Here is a 20,758-nt window from a genome sequence, read left to right on the forward strand (position 1 = left end):
AAACAAGCGTCTACTCATGAGCCTTTGCGTTTCAGCGTGTGTTGTTATCGTCGCTGGGGACTCAATTCCCGCGCGTGCACAGGTGACCCTCTCGCTTTAATATACTGTCTTCTAGATAACTGTCAAGTTGTACAAATCATTGGTGTTGTCAGTGCTGTTATATGGATCTGAAACCTGGAAGATGACAAAAGGCGACGAAAGAAAACTCAATACTTTTCAAACAAAGCGTTTAAGGAGGATAATGAAGATAAAATGGCAAGACCATGTTAGGAATGAAGAACTGCTAACCAGGACTGGGATGGAGAAATTGAGCACTACAGTAATGAAGAGGAGATGTAAATTTATTGGGCACACCTTAAGGGAGGAACCCACAAGCATCTGTAACACAGCATTGACATGGGCACCAGAAGGGAAAAGGAATCGGGGTAGACCCAAAACAACTTGGCGACGCAATGCAGAGAAGAAAAGAAACAAGGCTGGATGGGAGTCATGGGCGGAAGCCAGAGCTGCAGCAGCTGATATGACAGGGCCTCCACCGAACGTCTCCATTCTATGTGCCACTAGGCATCTGGAGGATAGGTAACAGGTAACAGATAACTGTCACTCGTCTTCCAAGACTGATGTAATGTCACAAACCGTGTAATAATAACTTGATTTGTAATCATGCAAAGATTTGTTCAAACTCATTAAAAGTTCAATTTAAACATATGCCACCATGGAACGTGGTATAGAACTTGATTAATAACGATAACAGCCATGTAATCTCTTTCAATAAAAAGTGAAAATAGTAAAAAGTACAAAACATGCTATTACCAGCAACAATGAGAAAATAAGAAAAAATACATTTGAAACGAGGAGAGTACAGCTTGTAGCTGTCCTGAGCAACGCTTTTATATTTGATTATAAACTTTGAAAGAAATAATTGTAACTGCCCAATGAGGGAATTGCATCAACAATCTTCAGTCTGCATTGTTTTTAGTTTAAATCTGACAATACTTTCAGTTCATAATTGATCTGCGAAAATGATTATGTTCATATTTACATATTTAATGTTACTCTGAATTAAAATACTTTCAGTTTTTTGAGAAATTTGTGTGTCCATGACAACCAGTAACATATTTGTAGAAACATGAGTCAACAGTCTGTCAGCTGTAAATGTTTTGAGGAATTTGATAAATTTTGTGGCAGAGTTTTTGATAATTTACTCACAATATCACCAATAACAACTGTGTAACAAATTTCAGCATACATTTAAACAAAAAGTTATGAAACATTTTAATTTAGTTTGTACAGTGCATATGTATTTTTTTAAATTGTTTACAATTAACACAAGTGTATTGACAAAATCTATAGTACTCCTTCAAGTTCTCAATCGAAAGTACTCCTAATGTCTTTGCAGTATTGACGAATGTACTAACAAAAGTGATCTGAAATCTGAAAATTTACAGCTTTAATTATTGTGATTATATTTAAATATTGGTAACAGTTCTTTAAAACAAATTATGTTGAAGGTCGTTTTCATAAACGACTCTTTAAAAGCAAACATGCACATAGACAACCAATATATAAATTGCGCATATGCAGTAGTATAACAAAAAAACAAAGCGACAGATGCATGTACGCTTTCAACGAGAACCCCCTTTTGTGTGTCATTTTATGGGGTTTTTCTTCATCAACTCTAGCACATTACTTACATTTGATCAATGTTGTGTATGTCACACGAAATTCCTGATCATTGAACGTAATCTTCTCTTGCAATAATAATATAGCTTGGCTCCTTTTTGATTTACTAGCAATAACGCTAATCATGGAAATCCAAAGGTGTCAACGCATTTTAAAAATTAGACTACTTAGACTATATTTAATTCAATGTTAAATTTGCATAAATGTTGTCCCATTTACTCGTTCGTCCCGCTGTCAATCAAAGTGGCGGACGTACTTTGAATTGTTACTGCTGGAACAGAAGTGTTGGTGGCCCAAGCCATGTACAATATCTTCTTACACAATATTCCCTTAGTGATAGATGTTTTTATTGCAGCCACAGGCGAGTGCATATATGGAGTGAATTATGCAATATCAAGTGGTATACCCAACTTCGGCGGGGGGTTATTGCTACTATATTATACCAGTATATTGACAATTCGATAAAACTTGTAAAAAAAGTGTTTACTCATCTACTAAAAGATCATGATAATGGTCCTTGAACATGAATATTTATAAGAATAGTATGTGATTGTACGCTGAATGCATACAAAAATTACATACGCAACACAGTTCAAATTGATTACAAACTAATTTTTATTCCGCATGAAAAAGAAAAAGAAACGTATCCACGGTGAATAGAGCTGCGTAAACACAAAACTTAGCATAACAAAAGATGACCTTTCTGACCGTTTACTGACTGCGTCAACGCCATTTGAAATACAGGGTCGTGTACAGTTTGGATCATTAATTTTCCACGTTTTCATTCCGTTTTTTGTACAATTTGGATTGTAATTTGTCTAATGGAAGTACAGTTGTGAAACCTGTTTTGTGACTCATCATAATACTTCTAACTGTGAATATTTGACGTTCAGCGGTACTTGGTTTTACCGAAAGTTGGTCCGCGCCGGGCCGCAGTGTATCATGTACGGCGACCGGCAGGGCGACCTCAGTTCCAACATCTGACCTGGATACCTTTGGTATAACCAAGATTTGTGACAGTATGCCTGACAAGTTTAGTTGTTGTTCTGGGGTAAGTTTGATGGTGTAAGATTGGATTCTCGCATCGTTTTTGTGACACGTACATGATCAGCTTTGTTTCAACTGCGGCCACAAGAAATACTTTGAACGCCGTCACTCTAACGTAGTGGTTGGTGTACACTCGGCACAAATCTGCAGCTATCGAAATTACCGTCATAATCACCTGTAATTTATTTACCCGTAGTGGAGAATTACAATACCATATATCTTCATCGAATTCTGCGTTGTCCCGTGTTCTTTGAAACAGACATATCCGGGGGCAATTTCACTGCAACACGGAGAACACAGCGTTCTGGCGTTTGTTTAGGCACCTTGTTAAGGGACGGTGGTTTAGGTTTGGCGAGGGACAATCACCTAATATTATTCAACCACTATATTTACCTAAAAATCAAACAATACGTCTATTAATATGTATTTCCGTATTAAACCTGTAGTCAATTCATGTTCCAGGGCTACTTGATTTACCCGTGCATTACCATCCAATATACCATTAATTGCATATGCAAATTTAACACCATCAATATACTGGTATAATATAATACAGTTATGACATGGTGGGAGTGTGTACAAATCTTCAGCAGTCGCTGGCTTGTTACCTGTAGCATATATTTGGTAACGTCGCTTATGTTTGGGCTTTGAATACGGAGGCAGCTTTCATCACCATCACCACCATGTGGTGAAACCTCATTGACGGTGCTGAACGTGACGTTGCATGTAACGTAAATGCGCTGTGGAATACGGAAAAAGAACCCAAAGCTTGCGCACTGCGTACACAATATGTAATAACCTTTAACGTGGTCATGACGTAACATATCTCATGAATATTATTCGAAAGTGAAATTATTAATGGAAAGCATTAGTATAAAACGCCGGAGTCACGTATAATCAGTCACGACCCCCACTCTATTGTGGTTAGTAAATACTAAACTGGTCACCAAATTTAACAACTGCTTTTTCGTTTTACAATGAAATTTAAATGACCTACGGCAAGCTAAAATAGGTCTCGATTGTATACAGCTCCATCAGTGGCTGTTCCCGGCTCCATGCGTCCAGCGTTTACATGCTCGAATTGTGTTCAAGGGTTTACATTAGGACATTTGCCGCCCGAGGTCGTGTGCAGACGCATTCGAGTCAATAAGGTTTGTATCATATACCTTATAAGTGTAATTACAATTTTTCCATGGCATGACCGCAAACACATGACGTCATTTAGAATGACGCGTTTTGTTTTGGATGATGAAGGCGAGCGCGCTGGGCCGGGCAACGCGAGGTGTGAACCAGGAGAAATCATACCCACAATATTAATATTAGTGACACATTTGTTAACCCCGTCATTATTCGGGCAAGAAGACTGTTAATAAGACTGATGCGTCGACAATATGAAGAATGTTGTGCTTATATATTAAACCTGTTATGGTAAGTTGTGTTGTTGTGTTATTCTGAACGTTCTACTGCTGGCATCTATTGTTATTTCTTCGTGCTTACTAGATGCACGTAAATAACAGCACCCCCGCTAATTTATAATAATCAAAATACCAATACGTGCTGGCAGATATTGGCATGGTAAAGAGTGGTTTAATTTAGTCGCTCTTGACTGCAGATCCGGGCGATTCAAAAGCCAGATACTGCGAGGAAGATGGGGGGGGGGGGGCGCTCTGTAAATTGAATCACACGTGAAAACACAGCATATATTGTGAATTATGTTTTTCTAAACCCCATGTATCATTAACGAATATGGGCTGAGACAGAAATCAGAAGAAAACATGCAACAATATTAATTTCAGTAGCACATTTGTAATCTATTTCATTATTCTTGCAAAATTTCAAATTATGTCCCTCCATGAGAACATATGCCACCTATAACTAAAATAAGATAATCACATCCCTCATTATATGTATATATGGTACAATAAAATTCCAACGTATTTGTTTGGCTGACATCTTATACGGCAATTCAAACCAAATTTAAAAGAAGACTGTTCATCAGACTGCTGCATCAACAACACGAATAATGTTGCGCTTACTGATGATAATTGTTATGGCGAGTTGTATCACTGCCATACCAAATAATTTAATTTTGAACATTCCGCTGTCATTTCTTCTTACTCAGGAGATGTACGCAATAGTAGCATCCCAGCATCACCGGTGCAGTTTAGTTTGGATCCCACAACAATACATCACATTATGATATCACTGTATCGATACTTCTACATTTGTCGGCAACCAATATTGTAGAACATAGCGTGTATGAACAAGATCGTACAGAAAATACGATGTATTGAATAACAATATAGTATAATCCCTCCTCAGACAGATCAATAAACTGGATATAAGTAGATATTTGTTTTAATTTATGAGGTCTTCTGTTTTTTTATTTTAAATTTGCAGAGAGACATTGAGAAGCGAGCGGAGGGTAAGTATAAATAGTGTTCAACAGTAATTATCGTATTTATTTTATTATCACGCGTGCGCCAGCTGACTGTGCTGCATTGTACACGAACTTGTATTTCACTGGGCAGGCCATACTCACCATTTATATTTGATGTGTATACAGTTGTCTGTAACAGTTGCCTACCAATGTTCGTCTAGTCACAGTGAATCCGTGTTCATTAAACGATATCTGTAGCTGTTTTTTTTGGGGGGGTCACTGTTGTGCAGTGGGGGGGGGGCGTCTTTTTACAACGATTTTACCATAGTCAAATGTTTGAAACGAATTTCATTGTAATTTCCCTGTGTTATTTATTAAAACGTATGTGCAATCAATTTTAAACCACACATGGTGTTAATGTCAACAGAATCCTAGAAACTATGAAGTCGTGGCTCTTAGTAAACTCATTATATCATTAACATAGACCTATGTATACAAATACTTAAGAATGAAATGCTGATGACACACACCGGGCGTACAAGATTAATGTTCTTTGATTATGAACGATGAATGTGACATAATGTATAATGACCTAATATTTCAATGCCAATTTTTCAATTATATCACTTACAGAAGAATTAAGATGTAACATGCAAGTTGGTGTGAAGTATCCAACAGAGGGAATAAATATTATCCAGATAATGGAAGGCACGGAATCAGCAACTGACTGTTGCCTGGCTTGTGCAGCTGTACCAGAATGTAAAATCTGGACATTTGATGGTACGAGTTCTAAATGTTTCATCAAGAAAGGAAATCTTGACTGGGAAGCAACTGATTTCACCACAGCGTCAGGCGGACCAGAACTATTCGACAACCCTGTGATTTATATTTAATATAATGGTACAAATCCCCATGATTTATAATAATCGGTAGCCATTAGCATGAATTGGGTATCACAATGAGCATGTGATAGAATTGCATTTATCTGACACTTGTATATTGTATTGTAATAAATACAGTGACAAGTAAGAAAATCTCATGTGTATGTTTCTTTACACGTATTTAAAATAATAACGTTCATATACACTTTTATCAGATGGTACACCAAGATGTGGTCACACTATTGTATTATGCGGTAATTATCTTGGAGAATAACCGTCACCTTAGTCCAGAGTACACAGAGAAATTTCTAAAAATCCCTCCAATACAAGTATTTTCTACTGGATTTCTAGAACGAGGTTTTTTCCCACAACGAAATATATGTTTGATTTTTTTCAACAGTAAACTTGTTTTCTGATAGGTGGTGTCTCGCAAACTTATTCTTTTTTTAATTCTGCCCCCCCCCCAGATATCGAATGGTTCAACTCCATTATTAAAATTCTTTAATACAAAAATTAGTTCACTTTTTGGCTACATGGAATCAGTTCACCAACATTTCTGCAAGCAAGCAGTGTAATTTTGCTTATATATTCATTTATTTTATTTTACAAACACATTTGCTTGTTGGCAAAAAGACATGTTCATAACCAAATGTCCAACTAGCAGTAGTTAATTGGCAGGGACAAAATAGTTTGCTGACAAGGGTGCCTGTCAACATTAATATTAAGTGTTGTGATGTTGTAGCGAAAGGCAACCCCAATTTATATTGTAGACATTTAATCTAACATTTGTATATATATATTTTAAATTACTATTAGAGATGCATCAATAAGGTTGAAACCAAGCAAAATTATATATATAACGACAGCTCCTGAATCTCCCACCATTTATTATATTGAGGTCAATGTCTGCAATATACACGTTTTTAGATTGAGAGATGGTATATGTTAGAATACAGTTAAGATATGTTCTGATCCTCGGGCATATATCAACATTTCCACGGAAGTTTTTTAATATATATTATTCACCATGTTATTGTCCAGTGCAAGTAAAAAATTGTGAAACACTCGTGGTTAAGAATTTTGGACAAATTAGTACACAAACAACTATAGTTAAGATAACACAAACAATCAAAAGATTCTAATAAAAGTATTAGGCAGAAGTAAGTTTTTAATACATATTTTTACAGAAATGCTGCCGATCTTGATCTATAGGAACAACTAGTACATCCAACGACCGACTTTCAAATGACACACAGTCCAAAGTAAAAAATATGGTAACTATATGTAAATGAGGCACTGGCGAACTGACTGTATGGTATCTATATTTAATTGTGCATAGATTATACCCATAAGGGCAAGCTGTACATTATTACACTATGTTTTAGTTCTGCTGTCATCGAAAATGACAGAGCAGAGCTGTTCATATATGTGATTGATTGTCAGTCATCGTCCGTCCGTCAACAATTATATTTTCAACTTTTTCAAAATCGGTAACCCAATGCCTCGATATTTGGTTTATAGGTACTTTGGTTGGACCTCTATCAGATGTGTTCATTTCATGGCCATATCTCAAATTCTCTAATTTCAGCAAATATTTGTTGTAATTTTTGGTCAAAAATGCTATTTTCGACATTTTCTTCAAAACCAGTAACCCGAATGCTTTGATATTTGGTAAAAAGGTACCTTAGCTGGACCTCTATCAGATATGTTCATTTTATCACATCATCTTCGATTTTCTATTTTTAGCAAATATTTGTAAAGATGTATACAATTTATAACACTAACAGCTTTAAATGATCTGTCAACTTCCATTGTGGCGTAATGAATTAAATTATTATTACAATGTATTATTATTATATGTATACAATGTATGTGTCACCTATCAAATTACCCATACTCATTCTTTATGCATTTTCCATCAAAATTGTCGCCCTTGTAAACATGATTTTGTTTTATTTTTATAGTTCAATATATACTAGAAATTTACATTTATTCCCCCAAAACCTCACCACATCAAATTTTACCAATGCTGCCGTCGATCCCCGCGACGCAAATGGTGTCGTCCCAGCTTGACATCAAACATTCAAGATGGCCGCCCACTGAACCGATCGGTAAAAGTGGGTCGCAAATCGTGTTTAATAAAACGACAACTGAAGGTACATCGCTTATTATTCTTGCGAAAAATCATATTTTACGATCAAGCGTATTCGAATATTCACAATTGGAGTTGTTTCGATGCGTAGTTCAGCCCCGGGCGGAGAGATATATCTCCTAGACACTCCCAGACACTTTTTAGTAGAACCGCAACCATGTAAAAGTCACATATGAAAATACAATACTGTATACAATAAAATATAATACTGTATACACGGTGAGTATAATAGCATAGAGAACCATGTCTCAACGAAACAATTTCGTAACACCTCGAATGGAAGGGACTAACATCAACATGTGCCAACGGCGTGCTTTACAATGACTGTCATCCAATACCGGGAAAGCAAATAATAAAATATTGTCTATAAATCAGAAACCACTAGATATCGGTATAGTCCCATAGAATACGACAAATACAATATTTCTGAAGACATAAACATGTGCAAATTACTACAATATGCTAGAAAAATGAATGAATGAATCACACACACACAAATTGTTTGGCAGAAAAGAGTGACTTTAATACAAAATTAGGCCTGAACATAGGCTTAAAAGTACACCAGACTACAACAGGGCAGTAAGTAATTACTGAAACTGACTAAAATCACAAATCTGTTAAAAGTGTTACTATTCAGAAAAGGGGTGTAGGAAAATAAAATTACAAAGCAATGGGGGAAGTGGTGGGAGGGTGAAAAATACAAGACAGCCTGGAAAACAAAATATTGAAGCAGACTGAGAATCTGCTGCCACTATGTGGCGTTATATACTGGTGGCTACACTACAACAGAGATAAACTGAACAGGCGAGTCTATATATGTGCAGCAAATTACCAAATTTATACTAAAAACAAATTTAACACAATTGCTACAATATGCTAGAAAAATAGATAACTTAATCACACACACACACACACAAATTGTTTGGCTGAAAAGAAGTACTTTAATACAAAACTAGGCCTGAACATAGGCTTAAATGTACCCCAGACCAAGACGGAGCTACCAAACAATCTGATAGCTATGTAAGGACAATGTAAAATAGTAAAAAATACAAAGCAAACACTGACAAGAAAACGAGGAAAAAATGAATTAAAGGTAAAAATGAAAAGCTTGACTAGGCACAGAATTAACTAGTCATAAAACTACCCATGGCAGAAGTGATGTGAAAACGCTCTGTCACTGGAATGCGTATGTACTCCTTGTAAACCATTGAGCGCCAATCATCCTGCGTTCTAATCAAATAATCTGGTACGCCAGCCATAGCAGCCACAGTTGCTCTGCCACGGCGTAAACTGTGAAAGGAGTAGTCTGAAGAATTTAGACCAATTTCAACTACCAAACGTTGGAAGTGTTTGTGAAGCAAATACTGAGTGAGCGAGACAAGGCTACCAGACCGAGTCACAGAAAAGGCTGCTGACAATGCACTGGCTGGCTGTAAGGCAAGCATATTACAATAAGCCCAAATGGGGCAAAACTCTGACTGTGGTTATGCTGAAACTGGAATAACATTAATGTAGTCATGGCACGGCCTAGATTTAGACCACGGCACATGAATAAGTATGCCCTGTAGTACAAACTGTTTCCTGGAATTTAATGACAAGTGTGAAAGAGGGACCAAATTGGATTTTCGGAGAAAGGCACAGAAACTGATAATAATGCAAGTCTAAATGGTGGCGTCAAAAGGGGAGATGAGATCCAATCTATGTGTAAAATAAAAAAAAAGATGGGAAGGTAGAATAGGAAATCTGGGATGAGGCAGATTAGTCATGGTTTTATCTAAGCCTTGTAAGATGAGCTTGAGCTCTATGTCTGAAAAGCTGCAAGGATCAACATTTTAAAGTTTGTGCCATGTTGTGATGCCGGGAATATAGTTGCGATTGGACTGGGTGCTACGAAAAGTCCTAGAAAGATGGGGAGAGACAGGGAGGGAGTATGCCCAATATTGTCGCAAAAAGTAGTGAATGAATTTAATTGGGACCTGAGATTTTTGAAAGTGTCTGGCCTAAACGCTGCCCATTGAGCTGTGCTTACTTGTTCAAGCAAAGTCTTTTTAGAGTATGGTTTGTCCCTGAAAGAGATCAAATGTTCTTGTTTAGTTTAAAGTCTTTGTCACATATGGTAATTTCCTTTGCCGCAATGCTACGAGTGAGATAGTAACATTGCAAATATGTTGTGGGCCAAGGTGCCAGTGTGATAGATTGCCCGCTATGGTATTCTTGATTCCTGGAATGTCGGTGGCTCTGATCTGAATGTTGACATTGGCAGATTCAAATCATATGTTTCTGGCAATTGACATAAGTGCTGGGTCTCGTCCAGCCCCTGTATTTAAAACGGCCACACACAAATTATTATCGCAGTTGACCGCTAATCGTTGCCCAGCAAGAGAGTTGCCAAAGACACATAACACGTCTGGAATGGTCAAGAGCCCTAGCAATGCAATGTTTAATTCAACCCATACAGTGGGGAATTTATTTGTGGAAGTACATGGCATCAGTGGTTCCAGGTGGTTAAGGGCCATGCTCCGAAGCCAGTGAGACATGCATCTGTAGAGAGTTGTTCTGCGTTTGACCAGTTGGGTATCATACTCACATCATTTAGCCATGCATGAAAACTATCCAACATCTAATGTCTTTGAGCAATTTTGTAGAGGGACACATTGTTTGTCTGCGAGGCAAAGGCAAAAGCAATATTTATTTATAGTGTTGGTGAGAAGCTCGTAAGCATTTTCGGCTATCTCTGATGTAGCAGCCCCTGCAAAGTCATCGATATAATTTACAGCATCATAGCCTGCTTGGTGGTAAACGTACATCAGAGCATTAGTGCAGCGTTGACAAGCCATTGCTGATGATCGGAGTCCAAATGGGAGCTTGGTGTCAATAAAAATATGATCTCTCCAGGTAATACCTAGGAGATGAAAGTCACGTGGGTCTACTGGGATCCAGCGAATATCACATTTGAATAGCATGCAATCATGTCCACTGGAGTTGATTAAATTAACAAGGTTATCAATAGATGGGTAGCGAGGCTTGAATGGTTCTTCTAAGTAAAGATCATTAGGTATGCCATCATTACCTGAGGTGTTGGTGGGAAACGATAAGTCCATGATTACTCTGCGTACTTGCGTATTGTTCTTTGGGACTGTTGATAAAGGAGAGTAGACGAGTTTAATGTTAAATGGATTTGTCTTGTAAGGTCCAAGGAGTGCACCATAACTGACTTCTGACAGAGTTGTCAACATGATACTGATGAAATGTCATTATGTGGCATCGTAACTGGAAGCTTGTCTGCCGCATAATTAATAGGCCAACCATATTCTAAAAAGTCTGCTACGATACTGTCATGGTAGTCGTTTAATGCTTTTCGCCACTGTGGAATGTCAAATGTGAATGGCACATGTATTTGACTGCAACAGTAATTTGGTTTGGCTGCATTGTTAAAATAGGTGGCCAGCCTGATAATGGATCTGTAAAAGTAGCTGCAGACAAGAATCTGCGCTGTAGTGTGAATAATTAAACGATGTATCGGCAAGATGGTCTGTTTTTAGTTGTTTATCACTAGAGACCATGCTATCAGATGGAGGTTGGTAGGCAGCATCGATGGCTACATTGTTGGATGGGTGCATGAGAGCAGCAACGGTGGCAAGACATAACAGTGGTTCAGCATTGGTGGCTAAGTTATTGGAGGAGGTAAAAATAAGTTGGCAGCAGCAGTGGCTACAATATCGAATGAGTGCATGTGAGTAGCATCAGTGGCATTATGTAATGTGCAGCAATTAACCAAATTTATACTAAAAACAAATTTAACACAATGAGTTGCCGAGCGATAACATAATGTATGGAGCAGAAAAGTCACATAGTTGAAGCAATTCAGAATATACAATAATGTCAACTGTACGCTCAAAATAAACTAGAAAACACTGTAGAATAACAAACTGTACATACCGTGCTTTACTTAGCGCCGCTCACTACACAGAAAGTTTCTCCGATCAACAAAACTGACTTTCCACGAGGCATAAGGTCAGATCAAACAAAAGCTTAATCCCCATCTACCAAAGAGGGCACTCTACCGCAAACCGAACATAAAGAAATTTGGTCTCAACATCAACAAAAAACCTCTTTTGTGTGTCATTTTTTCCATCAACTGTATCACATTACTTATATTTTTACTTTAACGCCAAAAATATTACACAAACAAGGTGGTAAAGTTTAATGCAATGTCCTGTTCTTTTATTTCTGGACTAGTGTAAACAAAAACAAAAACCCTGACTCAGTCTAGACAACCGCCACACTAAATCAAATTTACATCAAAACAGTCATAAAATATAAAATCTTAAAATGCGTGGTTAGAAAATGCATCAAGTATCACTCAAATGTCTCCAGGAGTACATAAGTATCTAGTTCTATATCATAAAGAACAATAACAATTACAATAACTGAATAATTCCAATAAATCTTGCAGCCTATGACTGTCCATAGACGCCATTTTCAACGAACTTGAAATGTGAATTTCTCATAAAAAACATGAAATTCAATGCTGAAGAAAATACAATATAAAATACATTGCTTACCAGTGACATCGGCATCAACATGAATGATTGATGGCCAAAATTATCTAAGAAAAAAAAGAATGGAAAATGGCCGGATGCTGAAGCTGACCTTTGACCGGTCAAAAGTGTTGTGTTAGCTATTTATAGTCTCGGGGTGCTTCGGGTTAACTCGGGGTACTTCGTGGGGTTGAGGCAGACGACGTTGTAACATTTGTTAGTTACCGATAATAAATCTGGATATTCACCATTATCCTGGAAGTGATCTGAGTTATTTGATAACACTACATGGTGTCAGAAGTCAACGTTCCCACGAGACCCCGCCTTGGATGAAATTATTTGCTGTCAAAGAATAATTCATCGTTGGAAAATTACTCGACTGTCCTGGACGAAAGTGACGTCCATCATCTGGCGGTAAAGTTGCTAGTGTTATTATATTTATATATTACGTGACTTGCTACTTTCTGAAGCTAAACGCAGCAACTGGGAAGCGATCTAATCATATATCAAGTATCCTAGTCACAATTATTCAGGGATTATTCATAATATTACTTGCGAGAAGCCAGCGGACAATCTCGATTCGTGAGGTCAATGAACTCTGACCCGTGTACGCTCGACTAGAGAAATCACCCACCGAAGTTAGTTTTGAGGTGATAGTGTGATCGAATATGGCTACCCAGTTTCAAATAACCCCTCCAGAACAGTTTTCATTCAAAGGGGAAAATTGGGAAGCATGGATGAAGAGATTCGAGCGTTTCCGCTCTGCTAGTGGCCTTGGTGATAAACAGCAATCCGTACAAATAGACACACTGATCTACTGTATGGGGAACCGTGCAGAGGAAATTTTCAACAGTTTTGAATTTCCTCCAGCCCCTGAACCACAAGAAGGAGAACAGGCAGTAGCTTGGCCAAAATACTCTTCAGTGAAAAAAAAATTCAATGATCACTTCATAGCCAGAAGAAACATAATCTATGAACGGTCCAAATTTAATAAAAGGAAACAAAGAGAAGGCGAGACAGTAGATGAATTTATTACCGGCTTATACCATTTAGCAGAACATTGCAATTATGGTAATCTGAAAGAGGAATTGATCAGAGACCGTATTGTAGTTGGAATTCGTGACAAGAAACTCCAAAGAAAGCTGCAACTGGACAGTGATTTAACCCTAGAAAAGGCCAAGACTTCAGCAAGGCTGAGTGAACAAGTTGAGAAAGAACATGAACAAATGACTAAAGAAGATGATGACTCAAAGCAAGACAAAGCGGATATTGATGAAGTCTCCTACAAATATCAGAAAAAGTACAGATCAAAGTACAAACCATCTAAGAACACAAAACAGAGGTGTTTTAGGTGTGGAAATGGACCACATCATTTCAAGTATTGTCCAGCTAAGTCCAGTTCATGTAATAAGTGTGGCATAGTAGGCCATTGGGCAAAATTCTGTATCTCTAAGTCTGAAGGCAAACCAATGAAAGTTAATAAGTCACATGTTCAACATGTTACAAATGGAACTGATCACCTAGGCAGTACATCTAGTGATTCTAATTCAGATTCCTCAGAGACTGAGGCCTCGGCTAATATAAGTTATGCATTCTTAGGTAATGTTACTGCTAATGGGCAATCAGACTCCATTTGGAATATAGCACTGGATGTCAATAAGTGCAAGGTTAATTTTGCTATAGATACAGGTGCTGATGTTACTATTTTACCAGAAAGTGTGTACTCAAGTTTAGACCTTGGAGTTAAACTTAGTAAACCAGATAGATTCTTATTTGGTGCTAATAAGTCAAAGTTAGATTGTGTAGGGAAATTTACGGCTAGATTGAACGCCAATAATACTAAGTCAAATCAAACCGTGTATGTTGTCAAAGAGTGTCAGAAAGCTTTACTAGGCAAGCCTGCTATCCAGGCACTCGATGTAGTGAGAATCATCAATAATGTACAGGTTGAAAACCGACACCCACAGTTGTTTTCTGGGTTAGGGGTGATGAAGGGTGAATATGACATAAAGGTTGACAAGGAATTTATTCCATATGCTGTCAATGCACCCAGAAAGGTATCATCAGTTCCTCTATATAGATTGATAAAACCGAAATTACAAAAGTTAGAACAGGATGATGTAATTTTCAAAGTCAGTGAACCCACTGAATGTTGTGCCCCTATGGTACCAGTACCCAAGAAAGATAAGAATGGAAATATAGTAGATGTTAGAATTTGTGTAGATTACACAAAATTAAATAAGTATGTGAAAACTGAGAAGTGTATGATCCCCAGTGTTAATGAAGTACTGAGTAGGCTCCCTGGTGCTAAAGTTTTCAGTAAACTGGATGCTAATTCTTGGTTCCACCAAATACCATTAACCCAGCCATCACAGCTTCTCACCACATTTATCACTCCATTTGGCAGATATGCATATCGCAGAATGCCATTTGGGATTACTTCAGCTCCTGAGCATGCGCAAAAGCGAATGTCTCAAATTTTAGATGACCTTGAGGGAGTGGAGGTCTTTATTGATGATATTTTGATTCACGGGCCAAACCAAGCTGTACATGATTCTAGGCTTGAGGAGGTGCTGGCACGATTAGAGGAAGCGGGCATGACTCTAAACAAAACTAAGTGTGAAATTAGTCGTCGTATGGTTCATTTTGTCGGACATATTGTATCAGAAAATGGCATCGAACCAGACTCTGAAAAATTCAAAGCATTAACTGATATGCCATCTCCAAAAAATATTCACGATGTACGCAGATTCCTGGGCATGGTGAACCAATTTAGCAAATTCTCCCCAAAGTTGTCAGATCTCACCCATCCAATTAGAGAGCTATTACAAAAGGACACCTTATGGTCTTGGGATGCTAACCATGAAAGGGCATTTAATGAAATTAAAGTAGTGTGCGTAAATAGCCCATGCCTTGCTCTGTATGATCCTAAATTGGAAACAAAAGTTGCCAGTGATGCTTCAAAAATTGGTTTAGGTGCTTGTTTGTTTCAAAAGCAAATTAACGGGGAGTGGAAGTTAGTTTTCTGTGCATCAAGATCAGTTTCAAAAACTGAACAAAATTATGCCCCCATAGAAAGGGAGGCACTAGGGGTCACTTGGGCATGCGATACATTCGCAAATTTTCTGATTGGTCTCAAATTCAAAATTGAAACCGACCACAAACCTCTTGTGCCCCTTTTTGGACAAAAAGATTTGAATGAGCTCCCACCTAGAATACAGCGATTTCGAATTAGATTGATGAGATACCATTTTGATATATTTCATGTACCAGGCAAAGATCTCATTGTACCAGATGTCTTATCCAGAGCTCCCTGTGCCATTAAACCAGATAAAGAAAGTAAACAATTGCGTAGAGAAGTTAAATCATATGCTTCTAATGTTGTAAGTCAACTTCCAGTCACATCCTCTTATTTATCAGCCATATCGCAAGAACAGCATGGTGATGCAGTATGTTGTAAATTGATTGAGTTCTGTAAATATGGGTGGCCAGATAGACAATTGCTATCAGGCACTCTAAAAGCATACTATCCATTTCGAGCAGAAATTAGTTATGTTGATAAAATCTTGATGAGAGGGTCTAGGATTATTATTCCTAGCTCAAAAAGATTAGATGTTTTAGATATGTTACATGAAGGTCACCAGGGGATTGTTAAATGTAGAGAGCGGGCCAAGTGTTCTGTATGGTGGCCAGGTCTTAGTGGTCAAATTGCCGATTTAGTATATAAATGCAAAACTTGCATACATCACAGCCCAGACGTGATAGAACCCATGATTCCCTCAGACTTCCCTGAACGGCCATGGCAGAAAGTGGCTGCAGATTTGTATTTCTTAAAGAACACCACGTATCTCCTGGTTGTGGATTATTACTCAAGATTTGTAGAAGTTGCTAAATTAGAGGACACATCAAAAAGTAGTGACATAATAGTTCATTTACAATCTATGTTTGCCCGCCACGGGATACCCGATGAATTGAGATCAGATAATGGACCCCAGTTCTCAAGTTGGGAATATAAAACCTTTGCTGAGAAATATGGGTTCATGATTGTGACCAGTAGTCCAATATATAGCCAGTCAAATGGAGAGATTGAACGGGCTGTCAGGACTGTTAAGCAGCTTATAAAAAAATCAGCGGATCCATACTTGGCATTAATGGCATACCGGGCAACCCCATTAGCCAATGGATATAGTCCAGCTGAGTTGCTATTTGCTCGTCGTATTCGGACGACAGTCCCAATTCTACCATCACAGTTAAAACCCAAACTGCTGGATATAGAAAATCTTAACAAGTTTGAGAGGGATTATCGTGCGAAAGCTAAATTGAACTATGATAGGTCACATCGTGTCAAGGAAATGCCTGAACTTAAACCAGGAGCAAAAGTTCTGGTTAAGGACATGCAGTCCCATGGCGAGGTTGTGCATAAATTGCGTGAACTTAGGTCTTATGAAGTAGCTATGCCCCACAGGGTGATTCGTAGAAATAAGAAGTATTTAGCTCCATGTGGTCATGAGGATGACCTCCCACCACAAATTGAGGTAAATGGAAAATCTGAAACCACAGTTCAGGGAGCACCATTGACCATGGGGACTGAAAAGCAAAATGTGGTACACAGACCCCAGCCTGAATCATCTACTCTGCAAGAATCAAACTTTACTGAATATAGAACCAGATCAGGCAGAGTCATTAAACCTCCCAAGAGATTAGATTTGTAATTCTTTTGACTTGCAATTACTGTATTTCTTCAGATAGTTTCGATTTTTGCCAGCCTTATTGGCATTAATGTGTTGTATTTTTGAAGTTGTTCGCATTGTACTGAAATTGTACTTTATGGTGAGTTTGACTTGTAAGGGGGATGTTGTGTTAGCTATTTATAGCCTCGGGGTGCTTCGGGTTAACTCGGGGTACTTCGTGGGGTTGAGGCAGACGACGTTGTAACATTTGTTAGTTACCGATAATAAATCTGGATATTCACCATTATCCTGGAAGTGATCTGAGTTATTTGATAACACTACAAAAAGGAAGTAAATCAAGAAATTGTTCTCCAATAAAAAATAGTATTAAATTCAAGTGATACCATACCATACAAGTATTTCCGAAAGTGGTTGCTGGCGCATTGTACGCAAATGATAGTTGTGGTAATCCGCGGTGTTTTGCATGACATTCAGTTTAAATAGTGTTTACTTATTGTAGGTTATAAATCATAAGCCGACTATTGTTCTATTAATCAAAACGAAACAGTATTTTATTATAATAGCTGTGTGGATGGTATTTGAGATCATTATTCATTATTTTTATTTGGGAACTATTTATTTGTGCCGAGAGCACTCCGCGGAGAATACAAGAAGGCGAGATTGACGACGCCATGCGGGAGAGTCATAGACGAAAACTAGATTAAATACCATGACAAAGCAAGTCCGGGAGTCCACATGCGCAGTACACCTCAAGTAATAGCGTTTTCAAGCTCACTTGGAAGAAGTTTCATTCTGCTTAAGAGATAACTAAAAGGAATTGTCATACATCCTGAAGTCGGTAACTGTGAGTACAACTCTCCGTGGATGAACGCCCCATGATGCATTGCGAGGAGAGCTAAACAAAGCCGCCTCCATGCTACGCTACAATTAACGTTCTTCGTTAATTGGGAATCACAAGCAACCTATTCTCGCCTAACAACTGACTGCTGTTCCCGATGTCTGTCAGTGAGTATGATTAATGAAAGCTTTTGCGAATATCTATGAACAGTGAAGCTACGCTAATTCATAGCAACCGGATCAAATCGAATCGACATATATCAGCCGTAAATTCATCAAAACAAGTATGGTATCACAAGCATTGCATTATCAAAGATAATAAAACTACAACAATAGGGCACTTTACAATGTCAGCAAAATCATTTCACAGAAAAATTTCAAAATTATCAAAAATTGTCTCAAGAGGGCGCTGTGTCCAATTTCACAACTGCATTGCTGAGTAGCAAATGATCGCGGCAGCGCAATCCGGTCACGCTGCGTTTCACAGTTACCGAGTAATGATTATAATAACGTGCAAAAAATAAATTCGTTGAATTGTTATGAAATGCAAATAAATTACAACTGATTTCATCGAAAGCGAATGATCCGCTTGCACTTTAAACGCTCGATGTTGTGGAAATGAATATTCGTCATGTTTTGACCTGGACGGTGTTCTTTGGCCTGACAGGTCAAATCGTTAATTAACCAATGAAAACGATGGATGATACCAACGTGTTTAAATTACCATAGCTCATTTAAATATGTTAATGTTATTGAACGCAGCACGGAAGAGATTTGCTGATGTTGTTGTACGATCTTTTGGCTTGAATTTTGATTGGAAAGCGGCATGATTTATTTTTAAATAAAACAAGCAGCCTCTCGGCTGAGATAGCTCCGCTGTTAGCAATGCACATTTCAATTAAAGAACAGAAGATATCATTAGAAAATGAACAAAATGTATAGTATCAAAACAATCAGACTTGCGGTTTTCAACAAAAAGTGGAAAATACCACCTTTTACCAATAATTACAAAAATATTCATCAAAATTAGGAAATTGAAGATATCATCATGAAATGAACAAATCTGAGTCAGAACCACATGTAGTACCTATATATGTAATATCAAAGCAATTGGATTTGCGGTTTGCAACAAGAAGTTGAAAATATCACTTTTTACCAAAAATGACAAAAATATTCACCAAAATTAGAGAATTAACGATATCATTACAAAATGAACAAATCTGAGAAAGGTCCACATGTGGTACCTATATATGTAATATCGAAGCAATTGGACTTGCGGTTTTCAACAAGAAGTCGTAAATATCACTTTTTACCAAAAATTACAAAAATATTCATCAAAATTAGAGAATTGAAGATATCATCATGAAATGAACAAATCTGAATTAGAACCACATGTAGTACCTATACATGTAATAACAAAGCAATTGGACTTGCGGTTTTCAACAAGAAGTCGAAAATATCACTTTTTACCAAAAATGACAAAAATATTCACCAAAATTAGAGAATTAAAGATATCATTACAAAATGAACAAATCTGAGAGAGGTTCACATGTAGTACCTATATATGTAATATCAAAGCAATTGGACTTGCGGTTTTCAACAAGAAGTCGTAAATATCACTTTTTTACCAAAAGTGACAAAAATATTCAGCAAAATTAGAGAATTTGAAGATATCATCATGAAATGAACAAATCTAAGAGAGGTCTACCCAAAGCACATATACATCAAGTATCAAAGCATTCGGGCTTGTAGTTTTCAAGGAGAAGTTGAAAAAGTAAAACATTGACACGAACGACGGACAACGAAGGACAATCACTCATATGATAAGCTCCGCTCGACAAAGTCGACAGCAGAGCTAAAAAGATAGTTGTTTTTAAACGATAAACTGTTCATTTGAAGAATATTTTAATATTCTTTACAGTGATAACAGCTCATTGTCGAAACGAAGCTTACCCATTCACGCAGGTCACAATAAACATCAATACTCTTGCATAGGCGTCAATGACTACGGTGAAACTTTTAGGCATCAAAAGGGTTAAAATAACACCTTATTTTTTTCTAAACCCAAACTGCCGTTTAACGGCCCAGGGCGAATTTACGACAGAATCCTTCACTGCCTTCCAGTCACCAAAGAAATTACCGAGTTAAAGCTTGATAACATTCTAGTTTGTACTCGTTGGTCTGCGCAACAGTCAAATATTTTGCGCATGCGTGGCTTGACGACCACCGACCTTTAATCTTGTCTTGCATGAATACTAGTAGTTTGGCTTGCTTCCTTATATCAACAAACTTTTGTTTTACTAGCAATGGATATATGCATGGAAATCATGAGTTGTCAATAAATTTTTAAACTGTGTACCATTAATACTCATTAATAATCACCACCCTCAACCTCTACTCTTCACGTTTATACAATATTAATTCAATGTTACACTTTCATTAGTGTTGTCCCATTTACTCGTCTGCACTGCTGTTAATCAAAGTGGCGGACATACTTTGAATCGTCACTGGTGGAACGAAGTGTTGGTGACCCAAGCAATACACAA

At 37.6% G+C, this 20,758-nt stretch overlaps 1 pseudogene; it reads right to left on the minus strand.

Annotated features, from left to right (window-relative positions):
- Positions 1-9,267: 9,267 nt before the first annotated feature.
- Positions 9,268-11,379, minus strand: LOC144357942 (uncharacterized; annotated as a pseudogene).
- Positions 11,380-20,758: the final 9,379 nt, after the last annotated feature.

This window comes from Saccoglossus kowalevskii, chromosome 12 (genome assembly GCF_978046115.1).
Source record: "Saccoglossus kowalevskii chromosome 12, keSacKowa6.1, whole genome shotgun sequence".
NCBI lineage: Eukaryota > Metazoa > Hemichordata > Enteropneusta > Harrimaniidae > Saccoglossus > Saccoglossus kowalevskii.